Genomic DNA, 20,247 nt, shown 5'->3' on the forward strand with positions numbered 1-20,247 from the left:
GGGAACTGCAGGAAAAGCAGTAGAGTTGCCGATGCATGATCTCTATCTGCTGTTAGTCTTTTTCACCAGCAGGTGTCGCTAGCGGCTGTTTAAGACCAGATCACGGCTAGTAAGTCATCATTCATTCATAAAAACGGATTTACAGCAATGGAGCAAGCGGTAAGTGAATGTGTGATGATTATCAGGGCCAGTATAAATGCAGAAAAGCTGATAAAGACACAAAAGCTGCATTTGTGATTAATTCAGTGTCTTTATGGTTACCTGTGTAGGCTACATAAGCAGCTTTCTCTCCAGTGAACGAGATTATAACGTTATTCCCCGATGCTGGTGTACAGATCAAATGTTAAATCTTAGGTAGACATATATTTCTCTCTGTTGTTTAGTTTCCTCAACTTTATATAGCGGCGCTGTGTTGTAATACTAGGGTTTCCCTCATCCGTCATGGATTCAGCTGCCATCAGGACATATAAAAAGCTTAAAAGAGCTTAATGGACTCGTACAGTGATATAAAACACCAAACTCGCACCTCATTTGTGATGTAGGTTATACTATATAGGTTCCAAGAAAGCAGATACTCGCATAAAGTTGTTTTGACGCTGAACGTTTGATATTCGCAAATTTAGGGACCGTCTCTAAAGTTACAACATTGGTATTCATGTTTCTACCTTCAATAGCGTTTAAAGAGAATGATTTACAGTCACAAAACCAACTGTAAATTGTTCATCTAGGTCTCAGGTATAATGCAAACCTTTTAGATTTTTGATGTTTATTAAAATAAAATGTAACACTTTATATTAACTAGTTAATATGATCTAACAATGAACTGCCCTTTACAGCACTTATTAATCTTTGTTAATGATATTAATTCCAGCATTTACTAATACATTATTAAAATAAAGAGTTGTATTTGTTAACATTAGTTAATGCACTGTGAACTAACATGAACGATGAACTGCTGCATTAGTAACAAATGTATTGCTCATGGATAGTTCACGTTAGTTAATACATTATCAACCTTATTGTAAAGTGTTTCCAAATAAACTGTCAAATAATATGTAAATATTGCTATGTATTTCACTACTGTATGGGATCATACAAAAAAATGCCATAATTTAAATCTCAATAGCATGTGATGAGTATGATTTACAGTCACAAAACCAGCTGTAAACAGGGTTCCTACGTGGTTTGGAAAAGTATGGAATTTGATTTGAGTAATTTCCAGGTCTGGAAAAGTATGGAAAAAAGAAATCAGAGTATGGAAAAATATTTGTGTTTCCAGACTATTGTCTTTATTCAGTTTTCTAATTTATTATACCTGCAAACTAGACATTTTACAGCGAAATTAGCTCTTTTGAATCAAAATACATAATTTATGTGAATCGTGTAGATCCGAAGAGGTTTTTTTCAGGGCGAGTGCGCGTCTCAGGATTCTCACAAGAATCGAAAATGGGCTACTTTCCCATAGACTGGAGTGAGTCGTGATCTTTCTTGGCATGATAGATCGCTGTAGCTCTCGTGAACCAACCATCTCTTCCACTTTAGTTTAGCACAAAATAAACCTGATTGAACATCCGAAGGTATGTTGAAAGATAAAGTACAACTTACTGAAATCTGTATCACATGCAATCGATCAATCGTTGTTTCAACTGCAGAAAGGCATCAATAAAACAGCATGTAAAAATATCACATTTAGCCTACCTCAGAAAAGCCGTTCAATGTCCAAAAACTCATTCAGCTACAAAAATGAACTTCAAGAGGAGCATTTTGCTAAATATATGCACTATAGGCTATTGCATATTCATTGTATTTGTACTTAACATGTGCTTCGATATTAAATGTATAAATCTGTTTCATGACAGCCACCATTTAAATGTTTAGGCCTAAATAAAAAAAAAAAAGAGTAGAAAAATAATTGTCATTAAAAAGTTATATAAACTTCCTTATGTGTAATTTAGCCTATATGAAAGTAGCTTGCAAATCAGTTTTAATCTAATATTATAATGATGTACCAGCTGTGGTTCCTTGTATAATTTACAGCATTAGTTGAGAGAATTTTTTTTTTCTTTGAGGAAATTTGCCATGTACCTGACCTGATAGGCCCCAAATGAATCAATATTGAATCGAAGGTAATCAAATCAAAATCAAATTTTCAAAATCAAATTTTCAAAATCAAAATGATCAAAATCAAGCAAGCTTCTGAATCAAAATCGCATTCAATTGTGAAATTTGTGTCAATTCTCAGTCCTACTGTCAATCATTTATTATTAATTTTATTTTTTTTTATTTTTTTTACTTGAAGCAAATGTTGGTTTTCCCATTTATGTTGTTGTCAGAGTGCACCAGAATGCTTCATTTACATGTTAAAATCACAAAAATCTTCTCCTGGGGGAGGATGCCCCCAGACCCCCCTACACATCACCTTTACACCTCTTTTTACTTTGCAGATGTTTATAAACTTATGAATTTCTAAAATATTACGGAAACTGATACTGCGCTTGTGTAGGCTACTCGTACTCGTAGGCTACTCTATAGAAATGTGTTGATACCAACAAATACTGACAACAGAACAGAATGGATAAATCAGAGAAGGATGTCTATGAAGTAAATGTGTCGAATTATTAGAATGTTAAACAAATTAAATATTTACGCCTATGTAGCGAGTGGTATGGTCAGAAAGGGAAACAAACTAAGTCACTACGCCAACCTTTTAAACAGAGAATATATTAGTACTTGTAGATTAATCCCCAGCAGAAGTCACACAGGAACGTAGTTTTAAGAAGAGAAGGGCCTAGACGTGATTACTAAATACAAAACTTTATTTCAACAATCAAACACTGATTTAAAAATCACTAAAAGACTGTAAGACCCCTACTACAAACATGAAGCAGAGAAAACATAGAAAAGGAGACCGAGGTTTACCAATGGCAGAAAATCGTTTGGAAGGAGGTCTGGAAATTTGAGTCTGGAAAAGTATGGAATTTTGAAATGGAAAATGTGTAGGAACCCTGTGTAAAGTGTTCATAGGTGTCAGGTCGAACAGTGATGCGCCCTACTTTCTCTCTCTCTCTCTCTCTCACACACACACATATTCAAACACACACAACTTAAAATACTTTTTACTTTTTACTTTTTTTTTACACATTCATCACACAATTTGTTCTACTTTGTTAATTTTATTTTTCCTGCTCATATGCTTTAGCAACAACGTAAAATTTGTATAAGCAGGATAATATATGAGCAGGAAAATAAAAATGAACCAAGTAGAACGAACTGTGTGATGAATGTCTAAAAAAAATAAATAAATAAAAAAAAGGATATGTGTATGTAGGCTACTTTGAGTGGGGTGTGTTTGAATATGTATGTGTATGTGCGTTTACAAGAGTTTGTGTGAGTTCAGGTGTGTGTGTGTGTGTGTGTGTGAGAGAGAGAGAGAGAGAGAGAGAGAGAGAGAGAGAGAGAGAGAGAGAGAGAGAGTAGGGCACATCACTGTTCGACCTGAGACCTAGATGAACACTTTACAGTTGGTTTTGTGACTGTAAATCATTCTCTTTAAACGCTATTGAAGGTAGAAACATGAATACCAATGTTGTAACTTTAGAGACGGTCCCTAAGTTTGCGAATATCAAACGTTCAGCGTCAAAACAACTTTATGCGAGTATCTGCTTTCTTGGAACCTATATAGTATAACCTACATCACAAATGAGGTGCGAGTTTGGTGTTTTATATCACTGTACGAGTCCATTAAGCTCTTTTAAGCTTTTTATATGTCCTGATGGCAGCTGAATCCATGACGGATGAGGGAAACCCTAGTATTACAACACAGCGCCGCTATATAAAGTTGAGGAAACTAAACAACAGAGAGAAATATATGTCTACCTAAGATTTAACATTTGATCTGTACACCAGCATCGGGGAATAACGATATAATCTCGTTCACTGGAGAGAAAGCTGCTTATGTAGCCTACACAGGTAACCATAAAGACACTGAATTAATCACAAATGCAGCTTTTGTGTCTTTATCAGCTTTTCTGCATTTATACTGGCCCTGATAATCATCACACATTCACTTACCGCTTGCTCCATTGCTGTAAATCCGTTTTTATGAATGAATGATGACTTACTAGCCGTGATCTCGTCTTAAACAGCCGCTAGCGACACCTGCTGGTGAAGAAGACTAACAGCAGATAGAGATCATGCATCGGCAACTCTACTGCTTTTCCTGCAGTTCCCGGATGTGAAATGTTGAATTTTCTGCCGAATTTTAACCACTGAATTTGTGGAAGCGAATTTGTAAAGCGAAATAAAATGGACTGAAAATTGCTAGTCGAATTTTATAGGTTGTATTTTTAAACAGAATGAATATTTTGGAAGTGAAATCTGAAAGGTGAAAATAAATTATTGAATTTTTAATAATGAAAATATGTGTGAAATATTTTTAATTGAAATATTCACAGCTTAAATATACAACCATGTTGAATTTCAGCCCATAAAAACTCAAGCCTTAAAATACAATGTATCAAAATGCAAGCACAGCTAATGTAATACATATTTTTTTTCAATTAGTGCAATTCAACAAGCTTTTTATTTCAAAAACATTTGGCATTAAATTACTTCCATACACACTCGCTTGCGAACCGTCAACACATTCACTGCATGACACAGCGCCCTCTGCTGGCCACGGGTAAATAAGGCTCTCCATTTTAAATATATATATATATATATATATATATATATATATATATATATATATATATATATAATTTTTTTTTTTTTTTTCAAATCATAAACTTTTTTTTAGAAACCCCAGAAACACAAAGTTTTAAAGATTAAAACAAACAGGTTTTAATAATCAGAGTGATGAATTTCAGCAATTATATTCAATCTCATACCAGATGGTTGATGTGAATGTTGATGCTAAATGTTTAAGCCATAAAGATATTAAGATAAACATTAAGATCATGATTTTTTGCTAAGCTGCTTTGACTCAATGTGTATTATTTTACTACACATACTATAGTAGGGAAGAATTAGGGTGCAAAGCAGATGAGACTGTTCAACTTTAAGAGAACTTTGCCAGAACGTTAGCTAAAATTATGAGAATGATGCAATAATTAATAATGAAATCATAGACTCTATCCTCAAAATCTGATCACAGATATGACTGTAGGTTTAACTCAATATATAATTCTTCATAATGCATAAGTCAGCTCTGTTCCTGCGAGGCGTCCTCACATCCTCTCTCCTCCACCAGAGAGTCCAGATTATGGGAACCAAGTAGTTGAGTGAAAACCCAAATATATCTGCTCCTCTGGAGCTTTAACACACATCAACCCTCAAATCTCAACAGCAGTTTTTGACGCTCTCATGGTGAACGTAAAAATGCTCAGGATGCCACTGTGCTACTGATAAACTGTTTATTAATCTCTCTTTAAGATGGGACAGGATATGAACTGAACATGTAGGACTTTGCATATTATATTATTGCAATGAGGACATATGAATTCATTTAAATATTACTGTAAATCTTTTCAACTACACATTACAGTAAGTCAAACACATGCTGGCTGTTGGGCAGAGAAGATGGTTATTCATGTGCTGATGGCTTAAAGAGCTAGAGACGACTAGTCAAGAGTCTCCATGGTGACAGGAAGTGAGGCGACACTGACAAAAGTTTTTTATAAGATTTGTTTTTAACGAGCAGACCAGATTGTCTTGACAGAAAGATTTATCAGATGAAGTAGCTCCCTCACCTGGCCAAAGAGAGAAAACACATCTGTAAAGATTAAAGTAAGAGCACGTCATTTTCATTTTAGGCCTAACTAGGCTATTAAAAATATTAAAATATCGCCTGGATCCTGAGGGAATCTTTTGGGGAGACAAATATTGTATGTAAATTAATATCGATGAAATCCATAAAAGATTGCAACAGGTTTGATTTTCTTTTTTTTTTTTTTCTCCGTATATGATGAAAATCATGGTCGTGTATGCAAATGATACACCCCTTTGCCATCTTAAAATAGCCTTGAGACATAAAGACACGTTATAATCGCTGAAATCACCAACACAACTCTCGTGAATCAAGTAAATCAACAGAACAAATGTCGTAGTGTCACACATATGTGCTTTATAAACATTCTACTCACCTGTGCGAAGATGAACTCCATCCTTCGTTTTAGATCCTTCATTACTGTATTTTATTGTTATTTTTGAATACTTGTGCAAGTTTTTTGTTTTTTGTTACAGGGAGGTTTAAAGACGCACTAATGTGATACTGAAAGCTGATTGGCTTTGAATAGTGACCACTGATAATAATTGGTTATATATGCAAATTTCATGTTAGTTTTCCCTGGAGGTCGCATTTGAAGGCTGTATAGTGCATAATGTATTCCTCCCTTGTATTTCTGTTCCCTTTCGAAAGGGAACTCCACTCTGCGTTTGCAGTAAACGCATTGGGGAACGTCACGTGACCCAGGTGTCCGAAAGCTAGAAGACCCAGGTATTCCTATTGGAGTTATTGACTTCACTTCAGCTAATATGTAGATGTTTAGGTCGGCCTTAATCGGCCGCCTGACATTGTTTGCTTGTGAGCTTCACTTCCTTTCTCTTATCCATGAGATTTGGAGGTGAAGCCCGGGCTTCACTAGGCTTGTGGCCTTGTAAGAAGGCCCGTAGCTTAGCGGCTAGGCTAGAGCTAGGTTTGGTGTGTTATTTACATAACCTTATGTTTACTATCCCTGATTAGGTTGTATAGTTCCTAGTTCCTAGGCCTCCTCCCGAGGGAGTTGTTAGGCCGTATGCCATTATCCCCTTGTTTATGTAGGCGCAATTGTGAGATTAACAGCTAGGTCGTAGACTGTTTTGACTCCCTGATGCTGTCTCTCAGGTGGTAGGCCTTTATCTTTGCGTAGATAAGTTATGCAGGTTTTTGCTTGGCCCCACTTCCTAGAACTTTCATGCTAAGGGAAATGAATTCCTCTGAGCTACTTGATATCTGTATTTATCAAGTTTGATTGGACGATGCTAGTTTTTAGCCTTTCGTCTTCTAGGCTTAGAACAGATTTGAGGATCTGTATGGGAGTGTTTTTCCTTTTAAATAGCATGTATTTCAAAGTTTTATGTTACTTTGAGTTCTAGATTTTTGCCCTACATATATATATGTGAGCTTACGTATGCTGCCACAGGTTAGCACCTGTTCTCTTAATAGTAGGCCCCTTTTTGCTGTAAAGCGACCTCTATTTGAGAGGATGGTGACTACATATTCCCCAGTTAAGAGGTGTATTTGTGTCACTGAGTGCATCACCTGTTGGATTGCATACTCAGGGTAGTTAGAACCACTTTTTGAGGAAAGTTGGTATCTATTTAAGCTCCCTGGTGATCTTGTTAGCGGTTATATTGCATATAACTCGGATTGTAGGCTTTATGATATTTAGCCTCCTTCTAGTTAGCAGTTGTTTTCTACAATGCTGATTAACTGATCATGGTTTGCTCACATATGTACACTACCACAGGCCCTGCCATGTGTTTGTTTGAGTTAGTAGGCCTTATAGCCTCCCTTAGACCATGTTGGCTTTGTTTGGTTCCCTTTAGTCACATGTTTAGGGTACATTGCCTGTTGGAATGTTTAGTTTGTATGTGAGCTTAATATGCTGCCACAGGTTGGCACCCGCTTATATATAGCAGGCCCTTTTTGAAAGAAAAGCGGCCACTATTTAAGTGTTCGGTGAACCCTTTCCCAGTGTTACTGAGTGCATCGCCTGTCAGATTGCATACTCAGGGTAGCTAGATCACTTTTTGAGAAAAGTTTGTATCTGTCAGCTCCCTTTCAGTTATCTGTTTATCAGCTATATTGCATATAACGGTGATTGTAGGCTGGATTGTTCAGCCTCCTTCTAGTTTGCAATAATTTCATATTGGCTGTTTAATGGATATCAGTTTGCTCACATACTGTTTTGATATTACACTGCTTCAGGCCCTGCAGCATGTTTGTTTGAGGTAGTAGGCTTAATTAGCCTCCCTTAGACCATGTTGGTTGTATTGTTTCCCCTTGGTCACAAGAACTTAGGGTACTTTGCCTGTTTGGAAAGTGTAGCCTAGCACAGGTAGCAGTTGGCTTCCCATAGTTAGTGGGTTAGAGCTGGTTCCCTGTAAGCTTGGTTCCCTGGAAATTCACGAGCTGAAGCCACGTGTCACTGAATCGGCAGGCCCCTTCAGGCCTCCTTTTTAGTTTGCATGTTGGCACAGATTGTGTTTTTCTGTGCGGCTCTGGATGAGATGTCAGTAGTGAAACCTTACTGAGGTTTGGTTTAACCTATTGTTGCCTCTGAGTCGATGATTCTAGTTGAGCTAAGAGCCACCTAGCGCTTAGGTTGGATCTTTGTGCTCCTGGAAACGGCCATGAGACTTACGTTGTGTGTCCTGAAGGATGCTAAGCCTGCGGGCCGCCTTTTTTGGATACACTAGTGTTTGTTTAGGTGTATTTCTCTCTGAGAACTATTTCTATACACTTTCGTTGACCAGGGGCCCAAGTGGTAGATTCAACCCCCTCTTTTGCGGGCTGTTTACCAGGCTTGGGACCTAAACACTGCCACGAGCTGATGCCACGTGTCTGTTGAGGTTATAGGCCTTCCAGGCCTTCCTTAATACGTGTTGGCGTATGCTGTACTCCTCTTGCTTAAAGAGTAAAAGGTGCTTTTACTGAGTACACTGCTCGTCGGATTGTGTTGGGTGGATTATCATAAGAGCACTGTGCAGCTTTCTATTGCTGCCATGGAAGTTGTCTGTCTGCCGCAGGCTTAGACAGATGTTCAGAATGGCTTTTACCAAATTCAGACCACTTTCTGAAGTTTACTTCTGTTTTCATATAAAACTGTTGTCATGTTGTAAGCCCCTCTCGGACTTCCATGAGTATGTGCTCTTGGCATAGTCTACCTGTTAGGTGAGCTCTGCGCTTCCCCCTTGGGGTTGGGTTCGTAATAGTGCTTAGCTCCCTAAGCTGATTATGATGGTTAAGCCTTGATCAGGCCCCGTCTTAAGGGTCAGCCCCAGGCTGGTTTGTGCTCCCCTGTTCAGGGTGTTCAGCGCACAGCTTCCTCTAATTAATATATGCACTAATTAAGCACTGGGTAGATCCTAGATGAGTGGATTATCTCCCCTCGATATGAGGGTTCATAGCGCTTAGCTGAGTTCTGCTCTCTGGGATGCCCGTCTCTACGCGTGGGTCTGAGCTGGTTTCTGCCTTTCTGCAGTTACTCTTACCTACCATCTTCCTAAGAAGAATGCGTTTAGGAGGCTCTGTATTCAGACAGGGTTGGCCTGGACTAAGTCTGTTCCCCTAGAAGACCAGGTCGGCCTCCCTGGTGGCAATGAGGGTGACCCTGTTCCCCTCAAAAGTGACTGGCCGAGGTTCCCTTTGGTTCCTTGGCCACATTCCCTTAAAGGGACCACTTTCTCACTGAAAGATGGGTTCCAGACGCCTTAGCGATTTCTTTAGGCTCTATTTGTTATAAGAGAAAGGTAGAAGCCTTTAGGAAGCTCAGCTTGGGCTGTTGGCCAGAGGGAATGCTGTCACTGACAGCCTGGTGTGACCCGAGGGGGAGTTTGCTGGGCAGTTTGAGAACTGCTTTGAGGCCTTTGTCTCAGCCAATTACTGGCAGGCACTCCCCTCCAGCATGGCGGCATGGGTATATCATTCCCCAATGCGTTTACTGCAAACGCAGAGTGGAGTTCCCTTTCGAAAGGGAACGTCTCCGGTTACGTATGTAACCATGGTTCCCTGAGAACAGGGAATGAGACTCTGCATTTCATTGCCATGCTTCAGGTTGCCTGCCTACAGAACAGTCCCTCAAGACGATGAGATGAAGACTGTCTCTCCAGGCGCTCCTTTATACTTCTGGGTCGCGCCGTATGACGTCATAGGCTGTCGCCGGCCAATAGGAATTGGAGTTATTGGATGGTGCTTTCGGACACCTGGGTCACGTGACATTCCCCAATGCGTTTACTGCAAACGCAGAGTCTCGTTCCCTGTTATCAGGGAACCATGGTTACATACGTAACCTGAGACGTTTTTAGAGAAAATACTGAATACTGAAAATACTGAAAAAAAAAAAAAAAAAAAAAAACTGAAGAAAAGAAACTCTCTTGCTGTAATTGTAACTATTTATTGTGCATTTACTTTTTTCTTCCTAACTTTATCTGCAATAACTTTTGTGCCTATAGTAACTGGAACGTTCTTGGATATCTTATAAGCTTAGGAGGCCGTGGCGACATTGTGAGTTGGTGGCATAATGTTAATGAAATCAAAGGTGCATCCAGTTGTTTTGCCAAAAAGTCAAAGTATTATGAATATAGTAACTGGAATGTGTTTGGTTATCTTATAAGATCGTACTGATGAATGAGTTGGTAATTTGATGGTAATGAAATTACGGGCATGAAACGTAGTTGAGTCATTCCACGAAACCGGTACGATTTGAGTCCCTTTGACCTTTTTCAGTGTATTTTTATCTTTTGGGTCACCAAAATATATTTTTAAAAGCTATTTCTATTAATTGAAATGTCTCCTTTAATAGTGTTTAAAAACATGACATGTATTTTATCTTTATATTAGAAATGATTTAGTTTTTTTCAGTTGACACAACCTATATTGCCAGGCACCTCAAGGCCTTCTATGAAAGTGTACTTGGGATATGAATAATAAAATGAGAAAAAAGTCCATACATTTTGCCATTCCCATAAATATCTTTCTGTGCTTTTTTGCTGGTAATGTTTATTTTCTAAGTAAAGTCATGATTATTCATTAAAATCACATCATTTAGTCCCATACCTCAGTAACCCCTCAACCCCGTTACACAAACCATTCTCCCCCTATAAAAATAATGAACGGATACTTATGTGACATCATTAACAGTAAGTGACATCATATAAGTCTTCTGAACAACATTGTGAGCAGACACAGGTAAGTTACCACCTTCTTTAATAATTATAACTAAATTGTGTTGTGAAATTGTATTTGTCAAGCTTAACGACTCAACCCCGTTACAATTAAAGACAGAAAACTATTACTTGTGAAAATTATCTTTATAGTTTCAACATTATTCATGATTTCTTAATATCATGCATGCCATGTGCTCTCATTTATTCACTAGATTTAGAGCAGTGGCCAATTTGGGCAAAAAATCACAACCCCGTCACAGTCAACCCCATCACGCCTACATTATTATTATTACTATTATTTAAGTTTATGAAAAGGTAATTTAAAGTTAGTTGAATTCTGTCTGAAATGTTCAGAGCAATCATAAGAATACTGATTTTAGTTCAAATTCTGAAGTTAAGCCTTTGATAAAAATGATGAGGTTGCTGTCACAAAAAGTGTCAATTTCAGGCATTAGTATAGCAAAAGTGTGATATTTTATTTAACTTTCACATTTGCAATTACTGAATTAGTGTGAGGGACATCTGATTAATAGGAAAATGTTGATTTTATCACAAATACATGTTATAATAATATTCAGAGAGCTCCCATAGTGTCCATAACTTCAAATAATGACCAACAATAATAGAGATTTGATGCCTGAGATGGGAAAATATGTTTTTTCTGGAAGTTAAATATGTCATTAATGTTGTAGGGTGTTCAGAAAACTAATACATTTTGGTAAAAAATCTAAAAATGTGTAAGTCCAAATCGTACCGGTTTTGTGAAATGACTCAGTTATGTTGTCATTTAGTAAGTTATGAAATTACAAAAAATTAACATTAAATTATGTAACTGGTTGTGTGTTAAAGCTGGAGACACACACACATGGGCTAACAAGACACATCAACAACAAGAGATGGCACGACACTAATCAGCATTAACAATCACACATTTTAGCTAAATATGATCATGCCATGTGTACAGTTACACTAAACACAAAACATTCACTTACACATTACAGAAGTCTGAAAACAGATTACACAGTGCAATGTTTTGAAGAGCTTTGGAATTGCTAGAGGTAACAAACGTGTCCACATAAAGTATTAAGTCATTACAGTAAAACGGGATGTGATAAAGTAATGTAAATGTAAATGTAAATAAAGACATCACGACAGTATAAAAAATAATTACAAAATAAGAGACAATTAAGGAGCAATACCAAAAAGTTGAACCCAACCAAATCATAAATGTTAGATTCTGTAGTTTATTATTTATTTTAAAGCAAGAAATGTAATGTTTATTTCAAATGTGTTTATTCTACTTTAGCAGCTATTGCTCCTCCTGCTGCCCCTCCTAATACACCTGCACCTCCTCCAAGTGCTGCTCCAGTAGTATATTTTCTCTGTAGAATTTCATCCTGTGCCTCCTTATAGTCCTGCTCAGTGTATCTCCTGTTTCCGTTCATCCTCTGCAGTGACTCAATCTTTTTCAGAAGCTCAGTGACCTGATATCGATCTTTATCTTTGTTCTTAAAAACATGAAAACCTCCTGAACACTGATCAACTACTGACCGCAGTGTTTCAGATTTACTCACATATTCTTCCACTGGCACATGTAACTGATCTGCATGAGTAAAGAGCACTATTGTGTGTTTTAAGACCTTTGCTCCAAAATTTTCCTGGATCCACTGCACAACATTACATTCATTCTCTGTGAATTTTACCCCCAATCTGATCACCAGCAGAAACACATCAAGATTTGTATCCTGTAATATTTTCTCTATTTCAGTTTGAGCATCTGTGATCTTCACTGATGTATCAGAGAGTCCTACAGTGTCGATCACTGTGATTGTTCGCCCATCCACCTCTGTTTGTTCTAACTGACAGTTTCCGGTCACAGACGAAGGAGAAAAATCTTCTTTAAATGTATCTCTAACTCCAATAATGGTGTTTCCTGATGAACTCTTTCCTGATCAAGTCATTCCTAACAGCATAATATTGAGATCTGATAGAGTAAAAAGATAGACAGATAGACATATGGATGAATGAACAGACAGACAGATACAGTACCTGTCAAAAATTTGGAAACATTAATTTTTTTTTTAGTTTTTGAAAGAAGTCTTCTGTTCACCACAGCTGCATTTATTTAATATATATTCAAGTGTAACTGGTGTTTAGTGGCTACTTGAGGCGGGTACACAAGAGGACACTGGCTGTACATGGAGATTATTGCAAATGCCCAGGAGGACACTACGCTTCTGGTAGAATGAGCCCTTACCCCAAGGGGACATAGGTGACCTTGGGCTTGATAAGCCAAAACAACAGCATCCGCTATCCAGTGGGAGAGCCTTTGTTTTGAGACAGCCTTCTGTTGTCCCCCATTACAGACAACGAGCTGGTCTGAGGTCCTGAAGCTCCACGTTCTGTCAACATAAAGGAGCAAAGCACGAACAGGACAGAGCAGAGCGAGGGCTGGGTCTGCCTCCACCAAGGGCAGCTCTTGCAGATTCACCACCTGATCCCTGAAAGGCGTGGAGGGAACCTTGGGCACATATCTGGGCTGGGTTTCAGACAACGTGAGAGTAGGCTGGCCCGAATTCCGGGCATGATTTATCGACCGAAAATGCCTGCAGTTCCCCCACCCTTTTGAATGAAGCCAGTGCAGTCAGTAGAGCTGTCTTCAAAGGATTTTGAGCTCAACTGACTGCAGGGGTTCTTTGCAAAGCTGTAAGAACCAAAGAGAGGTCCCAAGAGGGTACAAGGTGAGAACGAGGAGGATTTAGTCTTCTCATACCCCTGAGGAACCTGATGACCAGGTCGTGCTTCCCCCAGAGACTTACTGTCTACTGCATTGTGATGTGAGAGAAGAACATCATGCGTCAAACAGGTTTCACAAAAAGCATAGGCGTGCCTTGTAGAGGGCGCTCTGGTGTCTACCACCAGTGGAAGTAGATAACCTTAGACCTGTGTGCCATAGGGTGCCCCGTCTCTGAGAAAGCAGGTCCTTCATCAGAGGAATCTGCTAGGGAGTGGCTGTGGTGAGGAGCATTAGTTCTAGGAACTAGGTCTGGTTGGGCCAGTAGGGCGCAACTAGCAAGACCTACTCCTCGTCCTCCCTGACCTTACACAATGTCTGTGCGAGAAGGCTCACTGGAGGTAATGCATACTTGCATAAGCTGTGTGCCAGCGCATCCGTGCCAAGGGTCCCCTTGGTCAGGAAATAGAACAACTGGCATTGACATCTCCAGATCAGCTGGACTGTCTCGGGGCAGAGTCGTGAGAGGTCATCAGCTGGAACGTGAATGGCACGAAGTGACCTCAGATGCTTCTGACTCCAAAGGAGGAGATGGTGGGCGAGTTGCGACATGTGATGGGTGCATAGGCCACCTTGATGGCTGATGTACGCAATGGTTGCAAAGTTGTCCATCCTGACCAGTATGTGCTCCATACTGCTAGCATCTCATGACAGTTGATATGCCAATGCAGTTGAGATTCTGTCCAGAAACCCGATGCATGCCTGTTGCACATGGCACCCCAGCTGGTGGCAGAGGCATCTGTTGAAACAACAATATGCCTGGACATTTGTACTAGGGGAAATCCTGCCCATAGGAAAGCAAGGTCCCACCCTGGGCTGAAGGTTTGGCAACAGAACAGAGTGATTGTAACCTGGTGTGTGCCGCATCGCCATGGTCATCTCCGGACTCGGTCGCAATGCCAACACTGAAGCAGGCTCATATGAAGCAGTCCGAGAGGCATGACTGCAGCTGTGGATGCCATATGCCCCAGGAGCCTCTGAAACAGTTTCAGTGGAACTGCATTCTTCCCTTTGAATGAATTCGGGCAATTCAGCATCGACTGGGCACACTCAACTGAGAAATGTGCATCCATGTTGACCGAATCCAACTCCATACTGAGAAAAGAGATCCTCTGCACGCCGGACAAAGAGTGTCGAGGCATATTGTCACACACTGCCATCCTCACCCTCTCGGGACACAGAGATAGAGGAAACAGCTCCTTAATGCACTAGCTGTAAAGCCAGTGGCAGAACAAAGATTCTCCACCTGGCCCTCCTCCGGGGAAGAGCATCTCCCTTCGTCTCCAGGTCGCCCGTCTAAGGGGTGGTGTTTTGCCGATCGTCCTCCTGCGGGGGGTCTCTTTTTTTCTTTTTCCTTTTTGCTGCAGGGGACAGACGCCCTTGCCGACAATCAGACTGAGGGACAGCCCACGAAGGTCTGGTAGCACATCGAGGCATGCTCTTGACAGCCTTGGCCTGCTTCTGGACTGCAGAGAACCACTGGGCACAGTCTTCGACAGCGTCAAAGATGTGTGAGATGTGATCACTGAGAAAGTGCACTTTGACGACATCTTGCTCCTCTGCAAGGTTTAGACAGAGGGTGCTTCTGGACCACCAAGGTGGACATCGTCTGGCCAAGGAAGAAAGGCACGGGGCAGCGCAAAGTCATCTTCCACTCACATGAAGATGACTGCTTTAGAGCACAAATGCTCAGCTCTGAAGCAAAAAGCTGAATGTGGAATTACACATGCTCTTCCTTATATACCCACTGTGTGGGGCAGGGTGTACGATGCAAATCTTACACCCCAATGTCCATAGACTTGATTTAGTTACACTTGAAGGTGATTGGTCAATTCGTCAGTTTAGTTCTGACATAAAGTTGAACGTGACTGACTGAAAGGGATGGATAGATAGATAGATAGATAGATAGATAGATAGATAGATAGATAGATAGATAGATAGATAGATAGATAGATAGATAGATAGATAGATACTCAATACTTACTTTCAGGAGGTCGTTTCATGCTTTGCTTCCTTTTCTTTCCTGTTAGTGGAATTGTTTCTTTCTCTCTGTCATGAGGAAACATATTTTGGTAATTAAAGAATATGTTTAATGTAGGATTCATAAGTAAGGAGTCAAATCTAGAAATCGTTCATATTTCATTTATAAAACTTTTCAGTCATTTCATCAATGCTGTACATTTGTGTTACTGGCACACTGCTGAACTACCCTTTCTGATAAAGTAGAAATTAAAAAAAAAAAAAAAATCATAACAAAAAGAACAGTAAAGGACCCCCTGTAGTGAAAATCAAGTTTTTACAGTTATTTATATGTCTATGTAGTGTTTTTAATATGCTTTAAGACAAACCATGTGCAAATTCATAAGTCTACCTTGACTACCTTGTGACCAATCACAACAACGTGCCGGCAGTCTTTAGCATATCATTAACTATGACCACTCTCAAGCAGGAAAGTCTCGAGAGAAGCCAGGTTATCCTGGTATATTTTCTGTTGATATGAAAAATTGTGTAGATTTATCAATATAGCGAGTCTATTACAATGTTATGATGAACTTTTTTCCTTACTCCACTGACGGTCTTGAGTTGTTCAACGCGTATAAGGATACTGATTGTTAGAAGGCAGCTGTCTGACTCTGTCTGAGATGAAGAACAGGAATGGTGTGTGTAACATTAGCAACACATTATTAGCTGTTTGATAACATAGTCAAGCAAAAGGCTAATCGTAAATTCATATTAATTAATGACAGAACCGTTGCACGGGCTGAGCCAAGTGTGCAAGCACATAGGGGCTTGCGCCAAAGTAAAGTGACAGCTGACTTGAAGTAATGCCAATAAAGTTCATGTTTTTGTCCTTTGAAATATTTTAATACTATAAAACATAGCTAAAACAATATTGCTCTGAGTGTGTGTGTGTGACCGTGATTCGTGTTCTGAAAGAGCTATTCAGTCCATTATAAATTCTGATTTTGGCCGCCTCTGAAATGGATCAAACCATAGATACCTGATGAGTTCAAGTAAATATGCTGGAAATCTGTGCTCATTCATGCGATGTGTATTTATTACAGCCCATATCCATAACACAAACAACGAATTGCCTCGTCACTGCAGCAAGACTCTCTCTCTTCGTGAGTGAGTGGAGGCGGGGCTAATTTGCATATTCATTGGTCCGTGTATATTAAACGAGGCAAGGGTGGAGAGTTACATTCAAGCTATTTTAAGGCATGAAGACATTTTTTTCACATGATTTTTTTACAAAAATATCATTTCGGTGATCAAAGATGAGTTTTAAGGGATAAATAATTGACTACAGGGGGACTTTAAGAGTAATGCTGTCCATATATAACGAATGGCAGTTGAGTGCACTATAATGAACCAGTTGCAGTTGAGTGATGCTAATGCTAATCCTTGAACTAATTTTATGTTCAAAAATTAATCTATAAACATTTTTCTCTATTAATTTTAATGTGTTTTAGTCTCATAATGATTAATGTGAAAAAGTATAAACTAGAGCTGATGTGAAAGAAATGTTAAAAGCAGGCATAAAAAAGCTGCAAACTGCGTCTCTTGTTCAACTGGTTCATCCTTGCACTCTCTCCAGCTTGTCAGTCCTCTCTGCATTTGATTTTGGGAAATAGTGCTTCAGTGAGTGTTTGTTCATTGATGTACACTTGAAATCAGAGTGCATTACTGGTATAAACAAGTGAACAAATGTAGGGAATGAAGCTGTTCCCTCAGAATTTGGACACCATCAAATGGCTGACACGCAATATAAAGTACTACACAGTGCATGCTGGGTGCCATAGCTGATTTTTTATAGTAATAATAGTTTAATAGTTTAATAGTCTGGCACTGTGGTGTATGAATCTTTTTGGCTTATTGTCATCAAAACATGGAGTTTTGTATGCTGAATGTTGATCTGTGTGTATTAACTACTCGTCTGCAATTTTAACATTTGTTTAAATATTTATTTCTTTTAAATGTACTTTATTGTTGGCCATAGTTTATTTTCTAGACTGTTACTTGTACAGAAATGCCAATCTAGATTCAATTACTGTTACATGCTTTAATGACAATGAAAATAAATAAAATAATAGACATCATTATCATCATCATGAGTATGGCCTAATTAAAATGGTCACACCAATCTTCTCATTTGATACACTAAAAAAGCACATGCTAAAGCAGGAATTGTTATCTTTAATATTCTTCTCTTGATCATGATCTTTCTCTGAGTCTTCTTGAACATCTCACTGCTGTAGTATCTTCCCCCATTTTTCATCAATATTATGTTGCTGATCTTCTCCAGCAGTTCAGTGACTTGAGCTCCATTCTTCTTCTCCACATTGTTGAAGGCATGATATCTTCTCTCACATTCATCGACTACCTTCATCAGATCTTGGTTTTCCTGCAGAAATTTTTCTATTGGTTTGTTTAATTGATCAGCTCCAGTGAACAGCAGCATGGTGAATCTCTTAACTTCTTCTCCAAAGTTCTTCTGGATCCATTTCACAGTGTTTTTCTCCTCATCTGTGAATCTCCCGAGTCTGATGACCAGCAGAAACGCATGAGGACCAGGAGCAGACATCTTCAAACTCTTCTCAATCTCAGCCTTCAGATCTTCTTCACTTGTGACGGATGTTTGAAACAGTCCAGGGGTGTCGACCACCGAGATGCTTCTACCCTCCACTTTTCCATTATGATTCTCACAATGTCGAGTTGTAGATTCAGAGAGGTAACCCACTTTAAATGCATCTCTGCCCAGTATAGAGTTTCCAGCTGAACTCTTTCCTGATCCAGTTTTACCCAGAAGAACAATTCTTAGACAAGACACTGTGAAATATATGTTAAAATAAATTCTGTTTGATTCTAATATTTTCAGAAATTAACAAACCTTTAAATAAATAAACTGGTAAATACATTATTTTGTTACAGAGAATGATGGGAATGTAGTTTGGTGGCTTAAAGGGTTAGTTCACCCAAAAATGAAAATTCTGTCATTTATTACTCACCCTCATGTCGTTTCACACCCGTAAGACCTTAGTTAATCTTTGGAACACAAATTAAGATATTTTTGATGAAATCTGATGGCTCCATGAGGCCTGCATAGGGAGCAATGCCACTTCCTCTGTCAAGATCCATAAAGGTACTAAAAACATATTTAAATCTGTTCATGTGAGTACAGTGGTTCAATATTAATATTATAAAGCGACGAGAATACTTTTGGTGTGGCAAAAAAAACAAAATAACGACTTATTTAGTGATGGCCGATTTCAAAACACTGCTTCAGGAAGCATCGGAGCATAAATGAATCAGTGTGTCGAATCATGAATCGGATCGCGGGTCAAACCACCAAACTGCTGAAATCACGTGACTTTGGCGCTCCGAACAGCAGATTCGACACACTGATTCATCTGTGCTCCGATGCTTCCTGAAGCATTGTTTTGAGATCGGTCATCACTAAATAAGTCGTTATTTAGTTTTTTTTGGCGCTCCAAAAATATTCTCGTGGCTTTATAATATTAATATTGAACCACTGTGCTCACATGAACTGATTTAAATATGTTTTTAGTACATTAATGGATCTTGAGAGAGGAAATGTCATTGCTCCCTATGAAGGCCTCACGGAGCCATCGGATTTCAACTAAAATATCTTAATTTGTGTTCCGAAGATTAACGAAGGTCTTACGGGTGTGAAACGACATGAGGGTGAGTAATAAATGACAGAATTTTCATTTTTGGGTGAACTAACCCTTTAAGTCAGTGAATTCATAGTTATCCTTTTAGTGAAACAGTGAAGTTGCACTATACCAAAAGAAGATGTATTCCAACTTGTTTGATGATTCAATGATATTTTAGCCAACTATGATATACATTGACATGAATGAAGAAAATCATTAAGTTTATAGTTTATAGTATTCAGAGATCACATTTCAGAGATCAACAAAAGTATGTAAAGGAAAATGCAGATTTTTTTTTTTAATTCACATTTTTAAAACAATTTTAGATTTGAATTGTAGAGAATAAAAAAAAAACAATAATAGATTTAAGAATGTTGTAGAACAAAGCTGAGCCCATAAAGAGACCAATATGCAAAATGAGGACCAGGAGTCAAAGTTGAAGCTCAAATAGACATTTACAGAACATTTACCAAAGACAAAGCTCTCTAAGAACACACAATCACTAGTACTCACTAGTTCATATGTAAAATCAGTTGACATAATTTTCTGAAAGATCAACAGAGAATTCCATTGATTTCTGTTCTATGCAAAAAGTCAAGTTATTTAAAGTCATTTGTAAGCAAACATCTCAAGTGTCTGGAGGACTCTTGTCATCTGGGCACTGGTGATTCTCCTGGAGACGGTTTATTCTGGCACAATCATAATTAAAAGTTTCGCAAGGTGTTTATGACATAAGTGCTAGTAATAAAACTGTAAAAGATCATTAATCAACATACAAAATAGACTAGTTAATGATTTACTTAGAAGTTAGGTCACCTTTTTAAAAGCAACCTTTTTAATACTTCC

The 20,247-nt window shown here is 38.7% G+C and overlaps 1 protein-coding gene across 1 annotated transcript in view; it reads right to left on the reverse strand.

Annotated features, from left to right (window-relative positions):
• The window catches only part of LOC125271359 (complement C3-like), a 731,185-nt gene that overhangs the window by 622,709 nt on the left and 88,229 nt on the right, over positions 1 to 20,247 (reverse strand). The gene's annotated exons all lie outside the window — the stretch shown is intronic.

The sequence above is a fragment of the Megalobrama amblycephala genome, linkage group LG7 (genome assembly GCF_018812025.1).
Source record: "Megalobrama amblycephala isolate DHTTF-2021 linkage group LG7, ASM1881202v1, whole genome shotgun sequence".
NCBI lineage: Eukaryota > Metazoa > Chordata > Actinopteri > Cypriniformes > Xenocyprididae > Megalobrama > Megalobrama amblycephala.